Below are 15,714 nucleotides of genomic sequence, written 5' to 3'. Positions count from 1 at the left end.
ATGGGATGCCAGGATTCAAACACCGTCCTTCTGCGTGCAAGGCAAACGCCTTACCTCCAGGCTATTTCTCCAGCCCTGATTTGTATTTTTATGACAATCAATGATGATGAACTCTTTCTCATATCTATGCCTGTTGGATACCTCTTTTTCTCTTTTGAACAGTATCTGTTCAGCTCCTACCCCTGTCTTCTGAAGAAACAGTTTTTAATGTTGTTGAGTTCTGTGAGTATATTATCCATCCTGGATGTTTAATCCTGTGTTATGTAGGTAGTCTGTAAATGTCTTCCTCCCATTTAGTAAAGTGGTTTTTAATTTTAGCCATTGTTTCTTTCAGAGTTATGAAAAAATTTTAAAAGTCCTATTCATTTTTCTGTTTTCTTTGCCAATGATGTAGAAACATTGAAGGAAGTTCTGAAGTCAATATTATGGATGATTTTGTTTTCAGCTATTTTTGTGTGTGTGAATTTGAATCTGGCTTAAATATCTTTAATCCATCTTGAATAGACTTTCATGTATGTTATGCATTGGGGTTCAATTTTATTTTTTATCTTTTTTGGTATGTAGCTAATCAGTTTACTAGCACCATTTGTTAATGAGGAATCTCTTCTTCCTCTCCTTAATACTCTTCTCATTTTTTTTTTTTATAAATTAACTGTCTATACATCTGAGGTTATGCATTTGGCTTCTCAATTCTCTTCCATTGAGTGTCTACTTTTATTCCAATACCATGTTGTTTTGTAGACTAGAGCTTTGTAACATAGTTTAAAGTAGGGAAATACAATATCTACCTCACTCCCCCACAATACCACCTCTTTTTCCTTCTTAAAATTGCTTTAACTAGTTGTGGGAATTTTATGGTTCTATACACATTTTTTTTTTATTTTTTAGGCCACACCCAGTGACACTCAGAGATTACTCTTGGTTATGTGTTTAGAAATTGCTTCTGGCTTGGGGGACCACATGGGACTCTGGGGGATTGAAACAAAATCTGTCCTAGACTAGCGACAACAAGGCAGACCCCTTACCACTCCATGCCACTGCTTCGGCCCCACATTTTGATAGAATTTGTTTCACATCCTTGAAGAATGCCACTGAAATTTTGATAGGGTTGCTTTAAGCCTGTATAATACTTTGGTTAGAATTATTAGAATTATTGTTTTAGTAATCTTGATTCTTACAATCTATGAATATGGATTATTCTCACATTTTTGTGTCTTCTAGTTCAACTGTTATTTCTTCCACCAGCAATTCTTCCCCAGTTTGTCTTCTTTTCAGAACCCATATGGTGCTAATGTTGGTCCTTAAAACTGTCCTATAAATCTCTCATGTTTTCATTTTCCTTGTCATTTTTCATGGTGTCCTCCAGCTACTCCTTGAGATCACTAATTTGCGTTTGACTTTTGGTTTTTTAAAAATTCTGCTACTTTTCATTTCACTTTATTTTATTTTATATTACTTACTACACTCTCTGATTGTTTTCTGTTTTGTTTTGAGGAAGCACAAGACTGTGTTTAAGGATCATTCCTGGTGGGACTCAGGAAATCATATATGATGCCAAAGATCAAACTACAGGTCTCAATATGCAAAGCAAGTTCTATCTGCTGCACTATCTCTCCTTCCTCATGTTTTGAGGTTTATTTTACTTTTTTTTTTATGTGTCTTCTTTTTTTTTTAAATACTTTCTCTAAACTTATTGTTTCTTTCATTCATTCTTTTTTTTTTTTTTTTTTTGGTTTTTGGCTCACACCTGGCAGCGCTCAGGGGTTACTCCTGGCTCTACACTCAGAAATCGCTCCTGGCAGGCTTGGGGGAACCATATGGGATGCCAGGATTTGAACTACTGTCCTTCTGCATGTAAGGCAAATGCCCTACCTCCATGCTATCTCTCTGGCCCCTCTTTCATTATTTCTTTAGAACTTTCCTAGAAATGCTGCTTGGAAGTCTTCATTGGGGAGATTAGAAAATTCTGGCATTTTGACTGTTTTCCATAAAGATTGATGTGGCTGAATTTCTTTGCTCCGCTAGTTGCTACATGTGGCCTGAGAGTGTACTGAATATATTCTGGCCTGAAGATCATGGGGTTACACTCATCAAGTTGAATCAGTCCCTGAAGCTCTGGAATTGTGTAGGCTTGTTTACTTGTTGGAGATCTGTGGCCATGTGTAAAGTACTACTACAGTGACCACAATTTATGGTCACAGACTTGCTATGGCAACTCTATCTTTAATATTGGAAAATCAATATTATATCTTAAATTCCACTTTTATTTTTGCTTTGTTTTTGGGTCACACCACAAAACGGATTTTGGAGGCTCTGTGGTCAGAAAGTGATTTCTTTGGCAAGCTCGGGGGACCATATGGGATGCTGGGGATTGAACCTGGGTTGGTTGCATGCAAGACAAATACCCTCCCTACCCACTATGCTATCACTTCAGTCCCCCAAATTTCACTTTTGATACTGCCTTACATTTATATGTTATTTCAGTGTCTGCCAACTTGGGAAGCAACTAGTATGGTCAGGAGCACCTAGTAACTGCATAAGTAACACAAAGCACTGTGGTATTGATTAGGATATTTATATTTACTGGTACCTGGCAGTTCGTGTCATCTAGCTCTTTAGAATATATAACATTGAAGTAATTTCCTTCTCTTTCTAGTTTAGTGTCTTTTATCATGGTTAGGTGTTGAACTTTGTCATATGCTTTTTTCTGTATCAGCTGAGATGACCTTGCAGTTTTAAAAATGAATTTTGTTAACAAGATGCATTACATTATTTTTACGTGTTAAAGTATTTGCTTCATTCCTGAATGAATGTTCATTCACACATAATCTTTCTAATATGCTGTTGAATTCGTTGAGGAGTTTAAAATTAATGTTTATAAGGCATACTAATCTCAAATTTTATTTTCTTATAGTATCCATGCCAAGTTTTGGTATCAGCCGTAGAGTTAGGAAGTGTTTCTACTTCTTTAATACTTGGGATGTGCTTGAGAGAGGTTGGTGTTGATTATAATATGTCTTGGTGAATGTCTCTTTGCATATTCGAATTAGAATTTTTTGAATTTCTCATACTTGTAGATCTCTGTTTTCCCTCAAAATTGAAGCACTTTGGATTATTTTAATTCAAATCATTTTTTTTTGGTTTACTTTTGGGTCACACTCAGAAGTGCTCAGGACTTACTCCTGGCTCTGTGCTAAGGGATCACTCCTAGCAGGCTTGAGGAACCATCTGGGATGCTGGAATCTAACCATCCTGGATCAGCGGTGTGCAAGGCACACACCCTACCACTGCACCATTGCTCGGACCCCAGTTTCTGTGACATTTATAGTAAGTAGATTGGCCACTTGTTTATGTCACATAGTTTCTACAAATTCTATTCATATTTTCTGCTACCGCCCCTTTCTCCTCTTCCTCCTCTTTCCTCAGGTCATTAATATTAGATGACCTGTTTCTGAGCTTCTTCTATTTGAGTTGACTATTAGACCTTCTGGTATAATTTTTATCTAGTTATTTATAGCTCAGATATTCTTTTTTCACTTCCATTTTATAATATGCATTTTGGTTGACATTCTCATTTTGTTGGGGTATTATTTTCTAGATTTATTTTAAATCTTTTATTATATTTAATATATAAAATTCTTTGTCTAGTATGCCTGATCCTTATTTCTTCAAAATAAGTCTTATTTCTCTAGCTTTTCCTTTTTAATAAATCATAATTTCCCTTTTTAGTGTAACTTGTATATACCTGTTTGTGTATTTAATTAATCATTTGAGAGAAAACATAACTACTTATTTCTGTCTTTTCAGAGTTAGAGAAGACTGGCATTGAGGCAGGGGCATATGCTGTTAGATAATGTTTAATATGTTGTTGAGTTTTGTGTGTCCTTTGGCACTTTAGGGTGTACCCTGTGACCTGAGGTCATTTCCAATGTCACAAGTATACATATTCCCAGAGGCTCTTCTTTGGAACTGACTGTTAACACACAGTGAGTTTATTTATTTATTTATTTATTTATTTATTTATTTATTTTAATAATATAATTTTTATTTTGATCATAGTGGCTTACATATTGTTGACAATAATATTTTAGGTATATATTTACATAAAATCAGGGGGGATTCCCATCCCTAAATTGTCCTCCCTACTCCTCCGTTTTTGTCTTACCTCCCATTTCCTCTTCCCTCACCTCCAGGGAGTCTAGAATATGTGGTCCCCTCTGTATCTAACCTACTACTTAGTAGTCTTGCATCAGTTTGGTCTTGATGCCTCCCTTATTTCCCCCTCTAAGTGGGGGCAGGGTTAGCTAGTTCAAATTGTGTGGTTTTGCCTGAAAAAGAGAAAATAAATAAACTGGGGGTAAGAGTCTAATACCCCGAAAATGGGCTGAATCCTTCTAGAGGTTCTCATCATCGATTTGGGAAATGAATGAAAAAAAGAAGGTGAAACACTTAACCAAACACCTGAAAGGAAATGAATAGGCAGACATCTTTGTTTCTACCTCACTTTCACATCTTTCTGACATGTTGATAATAAATACAATTGAGAAGGATCCTTGTTTCTACCTCGTGTCCATATCTATCTGACATGTTGATAATAAATACAATAGATGAGTAGATTAAAGTTGTCAGATTGTCACATGGTGGCAAAGAGCAATCGGCACAATGTCACAAGGGGCCTTTCAGAGGCTGTGGGTGCTCCTACTCCTTGGTTTACATCGTCAGGGTATTTAAAAATGTTACCTAATCAGACCTTACCTATTTTTTAACCTAAAATTGTATAGGAAACTATATGCTCTTTTTTTTTTTTTTTTTTTTTTTTTTTTTGGCTTTTTGGGCCACATTCTGTGATGCTCAGGGGTTATTCCTGGCTATGAGTTCAGAAATTGCTCCTGGCTTGGGGGTCCATATGGGATGCTGGGGATCAAACCAAGGTCAGTCCTGGATCGGCCGTGTGCAAGGCAAATGCCCTACCACTGTGCTATCATTCTGGCCACAAGAAACTATATACTCTTAACTTTGCTTAAAACTTAGGAAGAATTGGCTTTCTCCCTCAAGCCCATGTTCCTCCTTGTTCATGTATTTCTCTTTACTGCCTTTTCTACTCCAGAGAAGCCCATGTTCTCTCTTGAACATTTATTCTCTTCCTCTCTTTTCACATCTTTCTAAGTAAATTCTATTCAATAAAAACTATCTTCCTTAACTTAAACAATGACAATAGGAAGATTAGATGACTGTGGGGATTTATTGAGACACCAAGTTGATCTTTCCATCTGGATAAATTGGATGATTATTGAGATGCTATTAAACAGAAGCCTGGATAATCTACTTGATATAGAGAAGATTAGTATTCTCTGCTCTCTGTTCTTCCTAAGGAGTTGCTATTAGAAGTGATTGCTTTAAATCTAAGAGGGAGTTTCTAACTCATACATATAAATTAATATAATTTGTTGTACCTAAGTGATGATAGTTTTTGTTTCTAGAATGATAAAATACTTTCCTACTATGACTCCACTGATATATCTAGGGCCTTTCAATAATTTGCTTTTCTTGCATTTATATCACCTTGGTCACTAAAAAAGTAATTTTTCACTTTAAAGAACTAACTTTGATTTTCTAGAAGCAAAGCCTCACACAGCAATATGATAGCAAGTGATTTCTTGAGGATATGTCCTTAGAGTAGAATATTGGAAAGAGTAGGATGACTGCTTAGTTTCACAAGTACTATTAGCAATTTATAGACTTAAACAAATAGATTTCAATCTGTTAAAAAATTATTATTATTACTGTAAGTTCAAGTAGGCCCTTTTGTGACTAATAAGGACCTTTTTGAGTTGTTTTCTGAACTTTTTGGCTTGTCTCTTCATAGTTGTTTATGCTATAGGATATGACAGGATATTCCAAGTTTATTTTGTTCACTCTCTGAATGATGTGTGGAACCAGTTATTTTCCACCAAAGTCCTGGTATTTTTTAATAGGAATATTTTGGAACCACAGTGTGAGTCCTAGGGCTGTTTACTGATATGAATTTGTTATTTTAGGACTTTTCAGTGGGCATAATAGGCATAATATGAGAAATGGCTCTCATGAATTCATTAATATATTTAATTCATATTTAGGTTTTAAAGATTAATGGATTTCATCTAACATTTTCTGTATTTATTTCTTCCTGTTAGACTATGAAGACTGCTTCTTAGCTGGTGAAATTAGAATCACTCATGATGATTTATGTTTTCATCTGCGTCAGTTAGTAAAAAATGGTGCCCTATTCAAAATAGCCAGAATCTGGGAACAATCCAAGTGCCTGAGAACAGATGCATGGCTAAAGAAGCTATAGTACATATACACCATGAAATATTATGTAGCTCTTAGGAAAAGTGAAGTCATGAAATTTGCTAACACATATAGATATGGAGAGTATTATGCTGTGTGAAATAAGTCAGAGGGAGAGATAGTCATAGAATAATTTAACTCTTCATGGGATATAAGAAAAATAAAAGAGAGTATGGTAATAATTCCCAAAGACAAGAGAAACATGGTAGGAAGTTTGCCAAAGGAAGATTCTAACTTTATTGCCTTTGAAAATTATACCAATTAAAGTTTAAAATGATGGTCTGAGAATGTAGATATAATACAGCATATTGGATCTGTACCAGATTCAATCCCCAGTATCACATCTAGCCCCTTGAACATCTTTGGATGTGGCCCCAAATACAAATCAAAACAAAATAGTAGTCTGAATCTTTGCAAACTCATTTATTGGGATCCAAACACCCAAGGTGACAGTAATAGGAAGCAGAGCTTTGGAGACTTAATTAAATTTTGAGGGCAGAGTTATTATTAAGTAGCCTCATGGGGCCGGCGAGGTGGCGCTAGAGGTAAGGTGTCTGCCCTGCAAGCGCTAGCCAAGGAAAGATCGCGACCAACGTTCGATCCCCCGGAGTCCCATATGGTCCCCCCCAAGCCATGGGCAATTTCTGAGCGCTTAGCCAGGAGTAACCCCTGAGCATCAAACGGGTGTGGCCCGAAAAACAAAACAAATAATAAAAAAAGTACCCTCATAACCCTCAGAAAAGTAGCTCCCAGAAAAGTGGCTTGACCCTTCCACAATATAAAGTTGTCCTGGATATATGGTTGTTAGTAAGAAATCAGACCCTCAAAACCTGTTGAGCTTGCCAGCACCATGATTTTCAACTTTTCAGTCTTAAGAAAATTGTAGCATTCTTCAGAAATCTGAAGTCTTCAGAAATTTGCTTCAAGACCAAGACTATGTTGGTCATGAAGTTGGACATCATCATACACAAAAAGCAACCGAAAGATGGAGAGGACTCTATAGTGATATCATAAAGGACTTCATATCAGTGAAGTAGTGTTTTTTCGTGGAGGAAGGAGTGGAACTTGGGCACTGTATGAGATAATCAACTTTGGGACTGTCGCTACAGAGTTTAGGGATTTTTCTCCATTTTTTCTTTTTTTTTTATTTATTTTTTTATTTTTTTGGCTTTTGGGTCACACCCGGCAGTGCTCAGGGGTTACTCCTGGCTCTATGCTCAGTATTCACTCCTGGCAGGCTCGGGGGACCATATGGGATGCAGGGATTCGAACCACTGTCCTTCTGCATGCAAGGCAAATGCATTACCTCCATGCTATCTCTCCGGCCCTCCATTTTTTTTTTTTTCTTTTTGGGCCATATCTGGCAGTACTTAGCAGTTACTTAAGATGCAACCTACCTACTGTTCTGTTGCTCCAGCCCCTCCTCTCTATTTACGAAAGTAACTTTTCACAATTGGAAATGTTCAACCCTAGAATGGACACTTTTTTCTTTGGAAGGGGTGTCTCCTATGCTCAGGGAACTCCAGCCCTATTATTGAGGCCCAGAAATGCTAGGCGCCACTAGGTCTAGCCTGGACAAGCATGGGAGACTATGGAATGAAGTTTCTTGTCAAAAACTGAGCTGTCTCTTCACACTTTTGAAGTTAGCTTAAAATCAGTCATATGGTCTGCAGCTGACTCTAATATTCTTCTGTTCCATTTATTATGTAATACTAGCAGGGAGGGATTGAATATTTTTGGCAATAAACATAATTTTCAACTAATTGGGGGAATTTAATTCCTTGAGAATTATTTCTTATGGGCACCTAGTCAGGAGACATTGCCAATTGAATTCCATTTTGTAATCATATAGATGATTGGTAATGTTGGTACTGTCTCAAAAATATAACCTCAAAAATTTTAACTGTATCATGACAACTATATTTAACTCATCTTGGTGGAACAACTGCAGTGGGTATGAGATTCTCCAGACTATTTTCTTCTCATATCACACTGTTCTTGACATAGGTTTATATGTTTTAAATATTTCCTTCCAGCCAACGTATGTATGGCTAAGTCAGAGTTGGAAATAGGTTAGTTTCCTTGCTGATTGTTTTTGGCCTTGGACATCAATGTAACTAAATTGTGATTTTTACCTTTATGGAGCAAAAGTATATGAACTGTAGGTAGGTTGTAGTGTGTCCTGTAGAGTTGTAGTGTTTGTTGTTGTTGCTGTTTTTTGTTTGTTTGTTTTTGTTTTTGACTGATGGGTAAGGCTAACAAGAACCTCATCCAAATTTGCTTTTTTCATTAGCCAGACTTTTGTCTTTTCAGTGTAACCATTATTTTTCAGGGGTGAAAGAATTACATCATTGAGATCCTTTGGACACTAAAGTAAGAATAAAATATTTTGTAGATTTTTCTACTCAGAAAAGTGTGATCTCTGCCCTCAGCACAGTTGTAACCATATAATATAAATACATGTAACTGTGTGTATAAGTATGTAGGGGATAGTGCCCAGTGAGGTCAGTTCCCAATATTTCTCAGTGACAATATTATTTTCTATTTTTCATGGATTTCATCTACTTAAACCTTAGATTTCTGAGTCTAAAAAAAATCAGGTTGATAAAATATACTTCAATTGGGTGGTGAAGTTGATACAAACAAAATTTGTTAAAAGAACATCAGTAAATATAGTGAGAACTTTATCATTTCTGCTCTCAAATGTACTGGTCATTTGTAGTATCATTATGCCAGAGTAAGGCCATCCAGAGACCAGGAATTAGACACTTCTTAGATAGACTCTCTTGGAAGTGGATACTAAGTGAATGAGAAAGACTGGTGTGTACACCTTTTCTTACTATGAAACTTATAAGGGCCATGAAGATGTTCATTCTTGGCCCTGGCCAGAATTTTTTCAATTTTCCTATTCCATCTGTTTCTCTCTTTTCTCTCTAAAGAATTTGATCTTTCCCTGGAGGAAATGGATGGGGAGAATGTGAATACAGCAACCCCACCACCTTTTTAGGTAGGAATTGCCTTTATATTTGGTACCAAATATTTAGCTTTAACTTGTGTTTTGCAGATATTGACTGTAGATGAAAGACCTGGGTAGAGCAGCACAACTTTGAAATTTTGAGCACCAAAGAAATCATAGCTCATTAAGATCTTCAATATGATCACAAGACTTTCCCTTTATTGTTCATGAAAAACATGCTTATGAATGGAAGTTCCCCCCTTTTGGATTAATTTAGTGCATACAATGCCAAATTTTCTGATGATGATTTCTGGTAATGGGATGAGATTGGGTTTGCAGGAGAATGTATGCTTCTTAAGTTCTCAGTGTTATTGAGCCACACTTTAGAATGCTAGTTATATGCCACCATATAACACCCAGATGAGGTCATCAATTTTGTCATAGCCTCAAGCTATATTTATATTGTTTCATTTGCTAGAAGATTAGTCCATCACCTCTCTGGGTTTCTACATGTGGGTTCTTTTCATGGGTACCTGTGCGTACAGTCTCATAGGTTGCCTGACATCATCATTGCCTTCATCCATGTCAGGTTTTATCACTGTAGTAAAGACCTGGCTGACAGCTAAGACAGACCTGTTATGACAGTGTGATGGGTGAGAAATAATGAGTTGTGCATTTCCCAGTCAGGGCCTCTTTCTTTCAGCATGATGTCAACTTCTCATTGTGTTGCTCTTTGTGGGGGCTTGGTAGGGTGGGGGTTGGTCAAAGCAGGGTCATGGCAGACCCAGGCATGCCTACTCTGATTTTTGTTAGTAACAAGCTTTGGTATAATCAGTGCATCTTGACTCTGGGTTTTAATGGGCAAAGGGTGGGGGCATACATGTTCTGGGAATGTTACCCACAGAGTTAGGTTGTAAGTAGACACGGCCATGTGTGGGGTATGTTATGAGCAGAAATTTAAGAGAGGAGAGCCTTACCATGAATGCTGACACTTCTTTTTAGTTTTGTTTTCAGGCCATACCTGGCAGGGCTCAGAGTTCACTCCTAGCTCTGTGCTCAAGAATCAATCCTGGTGGGTTTGGGGGACCATATGGTATGCCTGGAATCGAACCTGGGGATGGCAAACACCCTACCTGCTGTACTCCAGAAAGGACACTGACATTTCTGTTCAGGCTATTTGTATATTGTGTGAGGTTAGGAGGATGGACAGGCAGCAGTTCTAGCCCAATTATCTCGGTTTATATAGGAATTTTTTTCTTTTCTTTTTCAGCCTGTGAATCAGTTTTCCTTTCATACATATATTTTTGAATATTTGTGTTTGTCTAGTGTTCTAGTATTCAGATGACTTTCCTAATTCAAATATACCTGATGTGCGGTTGCTTGGAATTCTTTCTGCCTTTGTCTGGTGAGAAAGCACTGACATAGGAGATCATTCTAGGAACTGGGGCAACTCTGTAGGAATATGGACTCTCAAGCCAACTCTGAGACTTCTTCCCTGACAGCACACAACCCAGATGACCTCCAAAGCTTAATCTGCTTGCATCTAGATGCTCCCAGCTGAACTTTAGGAGAAATAGAAACATATCTCAGAAAGCAAGTTGAATTTAAAAATAAAAATAGTAGAAAAAGAAATCAAAAGCTGCAAGTGGAAGGAAGCAGTTTGATCGAGCTAGCAGTATGGAAACCAATTTCCTAGAAATGTAAAAAGGGGATGCAAAGATGATAAACATCATAAATTATTCTTGAGTGAGATTTAGTATTTATTTGTGTTAAGGCCAGGATAGTTCTTCTCATTCCCATTATGAAAATTACATGAGAAGTAGGTGAATCACTGGCCTGACTCCGTTGGTAACTTTTATGCCTTCAGAGAAAAGCATAATTGGAAAACTACTATTTTTTTCCTTTGCTTGAGATTTGAGAGTTTGAGATTTGACTCATCTTTAGGGGGGAAAACTAATCATGTTTCTAGCCAGTGCTATATGCTGTAGTTATCAGGTTCATCATAAAATGCCAACTGGCAGAAAGGCTTGCTAGTCGTAACAATAGAGAATGGGGGAGGGGGTGAACACAGGCTGCAGGTTGCTTCTTTTAATGAAAGTCTTTAGCACTGCACCAGAGGAAAATGATACAGAAATTAAAATGCAGACTCCTCAAGTGCGCCCATGTGGTTTAATTATTCCAGCACCAAAAAGAGCTTTGTCTAAACAGAACAAAACCTGTTATGCATCATGTCAGAGGAGTCTAGGAGTCAGCTGTGAGGACAGTTTTGCATTTTTAACGATCATGTTGTCTTTGAATTAGTGTTGGCTTCTGACCTGGGCTTTAAGGAAGTGTTTTGACAGCTGACAATGATAATTATAGTTCTCATTTTTATAATAAAATATGTAGTGTCAGGAGAGGTACTGTAATAAAAATAAAATAAATATTGGTTGTGGTCTCATATATGCCTTAAGTCTTTATAATTATAATTAGGTCTCATTTTTTTTAATGTGAAACATTTTAATTGCTAAATTAAAAGCACTGGAACACTCTTTTAAAGTAGAATTGTGATACGCCTTGACACTTTTTGCAATGCCTGTCAGTATCAAAATTCTCTAAATAATTTCTTGTACTGTACATGCTTTTTGCTGCCTTGTCTTATCAGACTTTAATCAGTAAGGGGTGAAGATGCATTTTACTCTGAATTTTAAAAGATCAGCTTCAAATGTACTGAGATCACACAAATGTTGTGTTCAAACAGTTTATTAACTGGAAACATTATATTAGTCTCAGAATATTATACTATTTTTGTTTATACACATTAGATCTTCTTTTGAGGAGAGAGTGGGAGATTTATGTCACACCTAGTAAGGGTCAGGGGTTATTCCTAGTTCTGTGCTCGAGTTACTCTTGGTGGTACTAAAAGGACCATATTGGCCCAAAAGATTGAATGGGGTACAACTGCATGCAAAGTGTCTTAATATCTATACTATCTCTCTGGCCCCACACATAGTTTTTGAAGCATATATGCCAATATATTGAAACTGGTTTGGTCTTGTGATGGAGTTACACACATTTAAAATACTACTGAAATCTTTTCCCCATTCTTTTCTGTGGTGCACATTATTGCTATTTTTGGTTTTTATTTTTATTTACTTATTTATTTTTAGTGTTTGGGCCACACTTGGTGACACTCAGGGGTTACTCCTGGCTCTGTGCTCAGAAATCACTCCTGGCAGACGCAGGGGACCATATGGGATGCTGGGGATCAAACCAGGTTCGTCCTGGATCAACTGCATGCAAGCCAAATGCCCAACCATTGTGCTATTGCTCTGGCCCTGCTTTTGTGTTTTTAAAGAGCTTTAGTGAATGATAAATATTTTTTGGTGGAAAGCAAGAGTAATGGGAAAAATCTAAAATTCTCAGGGAAGTCAGTTGTTTTCTTTTTTGCATATCTAAAGATAAGCATGCTTTGGAGAATATTATATGTGCAGAAATCTCTTACTAATTCCTTATGGAAGGAAGGAAGGAAGGAAGGAAGGAAGGAAGGAAGGAAGGAAGGAAGGAAGGAAGGAAGGAAGGAAGGAAAGAAGGAAGGAAGGAAGGGAGGGAGGGAGGGAGGAAGGGTGGGAGGGAGGGAGGGAGGGAGGGAGGGAAGGAAGGAAGGGAGGGAAGGAAGGAAGGGAGGGAAGGAGGAAGGGAGGGAAGGAGGGAAGGAGGGAGGGAAGGAGGGAGGGAGGGAAGGAAGGAAGGGAGGGAAGGAAGGAAGGGAGGGAAGGAAGGAAGGGAGGGAAGGAAGGAAGGGAGGGTGAAAGGAGCCCAGCAGGGACTTAGTATCAAGTGGGCATTTGCTATTGTGCCAGCTGTATGTCTGAAATGTATACTGAGCTTTGCTGGAGTGGATGCATGCCTGTGTCCATAAGCAGCTTACGCTCTGCTTGGGGGACAAGACACTCTTGTAAAGCCTTAGTAAATAGTTAGTGTGTGGTGTGCTGCTGTGCAGCTTAGTTGAGTGGTGCACAGGATAAGAATTACTGTTCCTGGGGTGATGCACAGGAGCCTACAAAGGAAAGGCAACAGATAGAAGAATCAGTTGGAACTACCTTAGTATTGTTTGTTTATTCTTTCTCCTGGAAGAATAGAATCCTGAGAAAGGTCTCAAAAAGAATGTCCACATTCTTCTTCCTCCATCAATCATTTGTACATATTCTCACTTGTTGCTTCTGCAGGAGTCACTAAAATAGAACATTCAGTTCAACTAAAATTAGGTGCTACCTTCTTGTAGGTACTTGGAAAATTTTATTCTCCTTATACCTCTTTATTAATGCAATCTGGGAATGGAAGGTAGCCAGTAAGACCCCAATTTGAACTCATAGTTAGGCTGTTTATAATTTTGTAATCATGGTTATGGAAATGATATTTTTTGGTATTCATATGGAAATAGGTGGGGAAATTCATTTTGAAGAAACTTCTCCACCTTTTGTTCATGAGAAAAATTGGCGGCATGTACTTAGGAATCCTTTTCTCTGCCAGTGTCCTTTTCTGAAAAGGCCCAAGATGTGGACAAATGTGAATAACTTGATTTGATACTGAGATGCCTTTCTGGCAAAACCCCATTAGAAATGTTTCTTTCAAAGTTAAGAATATTCTGCAAAGAACACTGGTTACTGTTGAAGAGAAGAAATGAATAATCCAAGCAATGACTTTCTTCTCACTTTTTCTCTCAAAGGACAGTTAGTGAAGTTATTTTCAAATTTTTATATGGAAAAATCAGGCTTGCTAGATATTACACTAAAGTTAACTATGTGGTTTATTTTTTGCTTGTTTGTTTGTTTTGGGGCCATACCTGGCAGCACTCAGTGGTTGCTTCTGGCTCTTCGCTCAGAAATCTCCCCTGGCAGGCTCCGGGAACCATATGTGATGGTCAGGATTCGAACTGGTGTTTGTCCTGTGTTAGCTGTGTGCAAGACAGACACCATGCAGCTGTGCTATTGCTCCAGCTTCAAGTATGTGATTTCTAAAGATGGCTATTTATTGGTATCTTAGAATAGTGTCTCTTGAAATATATGTCTATAGTATAGATATTTGCAATTGTGTGTACACATATAGTTTGTAGTATAAATATATACAAATATAGGTCTGTAAGTATAAATATTTGCAATTGTATATACGTATGTTTTCTATTCCAAAGTGGTAGATTTGATGTTATCATTGATGTTTATTGCACAGAAAAGGTCATAAAAACATTTCTCTAGAGCAGCAGTTCTTCAGCCTTTTTCACACCTGAGGACCAACATCTCCAGCAAACCCATTCATAGCCCAGCAGTTATAAGTAGGGTGGCTGACCAATAGTTTGTGGGGGATAGATGAAGAACACAGTTTTAGAATAGACATTTCCAGAAGCATTTGACCTACCTTCTCCTCTCAGCAACCCCCCACCCCCACCCCCAAATCTCACGTCTTTAAGCAAAGAAACAGAAAGTCTACCCTAGGCTTTTACTATTTTCCTGGATCATTATGGAGCTCTCCTGGAGAGTATGATCTAGAAAGTATTGCATACTTTGTATAGAATGTTTGGCACACAAACATTTAGGGGATGAGTTGCAAGAAGAATCAGGAAAAGAGAAGAAAATGAGATTTGTCAAGGGTGCATGAGAATGGATGAGGATCAAATGTGAGGTGTTGTGGAAGGATGGGGCTACTTCCTGTGCCTGTGGAACAGGGGATACACCCTGCCTGGCCTGTGGCACTTCATTAAGGAGCTGCAGTCGCTAAAAGGGGACCTCAGAGCAGAGCTTAACTTTAACAATCATATTGGGAGCAAACAAAGACCATACACATCTTGAAAGCATTTTTACCTTATCAAGCTACTCTGATTTCATTCTCTTGTCATATCTCTCTTGTATGTGAGAGCTGCTGTATTCTGGGTCCTATTCTAGAAGCTTCCATGCAATACACATGTGATTCACTAGGTTTTTATGATTGTCAAAGATAGTTGAAGACCAGGTTGTTGAGGAGCACTTTCCTTCTGGAAGGTGTTGATAAGTGAGGGGCTTTGGAGGTAGAAATTTATAATAAGGCAAATAGCACACTATTCATGAGTTCCTTTTTTCAGACATTTTGGGGTAGGAAGATTACTGGTCATTTAGTTTTATCTTTTTTTTTTCTTCTGGTTTTTGGGCCACACCCAGCGATGCTCAGGGGTTACTCCTGGCTGTCTGCTCAGAAATAGCTCCTGGTAGGCACGGGGGACCATATGGGACACCAGGATTCGAACCAACCACCTTTGGTCCTGGATTGGCTGCTTGGAAACGCCGCTGTGCTATCTCTCCAGGCCCTAGTTTTATCTTTCTTTACCTGTAATGAAAGTTGAGACTAGAGAAGTTGGATTCATCATTCAGGGTCCTGGGGTGAGGGATGAGAGCTGTGTCTCAGTGAATAGAATTGTC

At 37.9% G+C, this 15,714-nt stretch overlaps 1 protein-coding gene across 1 annotated transcript in view; it reads left to right on the top strand.

Annotated features, from left to right (window-relative positions):
* Window positions 1-9,307: 9,307 nt before the first annotated feature.
* LDLRAD4 (low density lipoprotein receptor class A domain containing 4) overlaps window positions 9,308-15,714 on the top strand; it is a 337,105-nt gene continuing 330,698 nt past the window's right edge. The window contains exon 1 of the mRNA XM_049770120.1: window positions 9,308-9,337. The gene's annotated coding sequence lies outside the window, so the exon portion shown is untranslated. The remainder of the gene's footprint in view (window positions 9,338-15,714) is intronic.

The sequence above is a fragment of the Suncus etruscus genome, chromosome 3, assembly GCF_024139225.1.
Source record: "Suncus etruscus isolate mSunEtr1 chromosome 3, mSunEtr1.pri.cur, whole genome shotgun sequence".
Taxonomy (NCBI): domain Eukaryota; kingdom Metazoa; phylum Chordata; class Mammalia; order Eulipotyphla; family Soricidae; genus Suncus; species Suncus etruscus.
The sequence above is the reverse complement of the archived record's forward strand: the minus strand, read 5'-3'. Positions and strand labels throughout refer to the sequence as shown.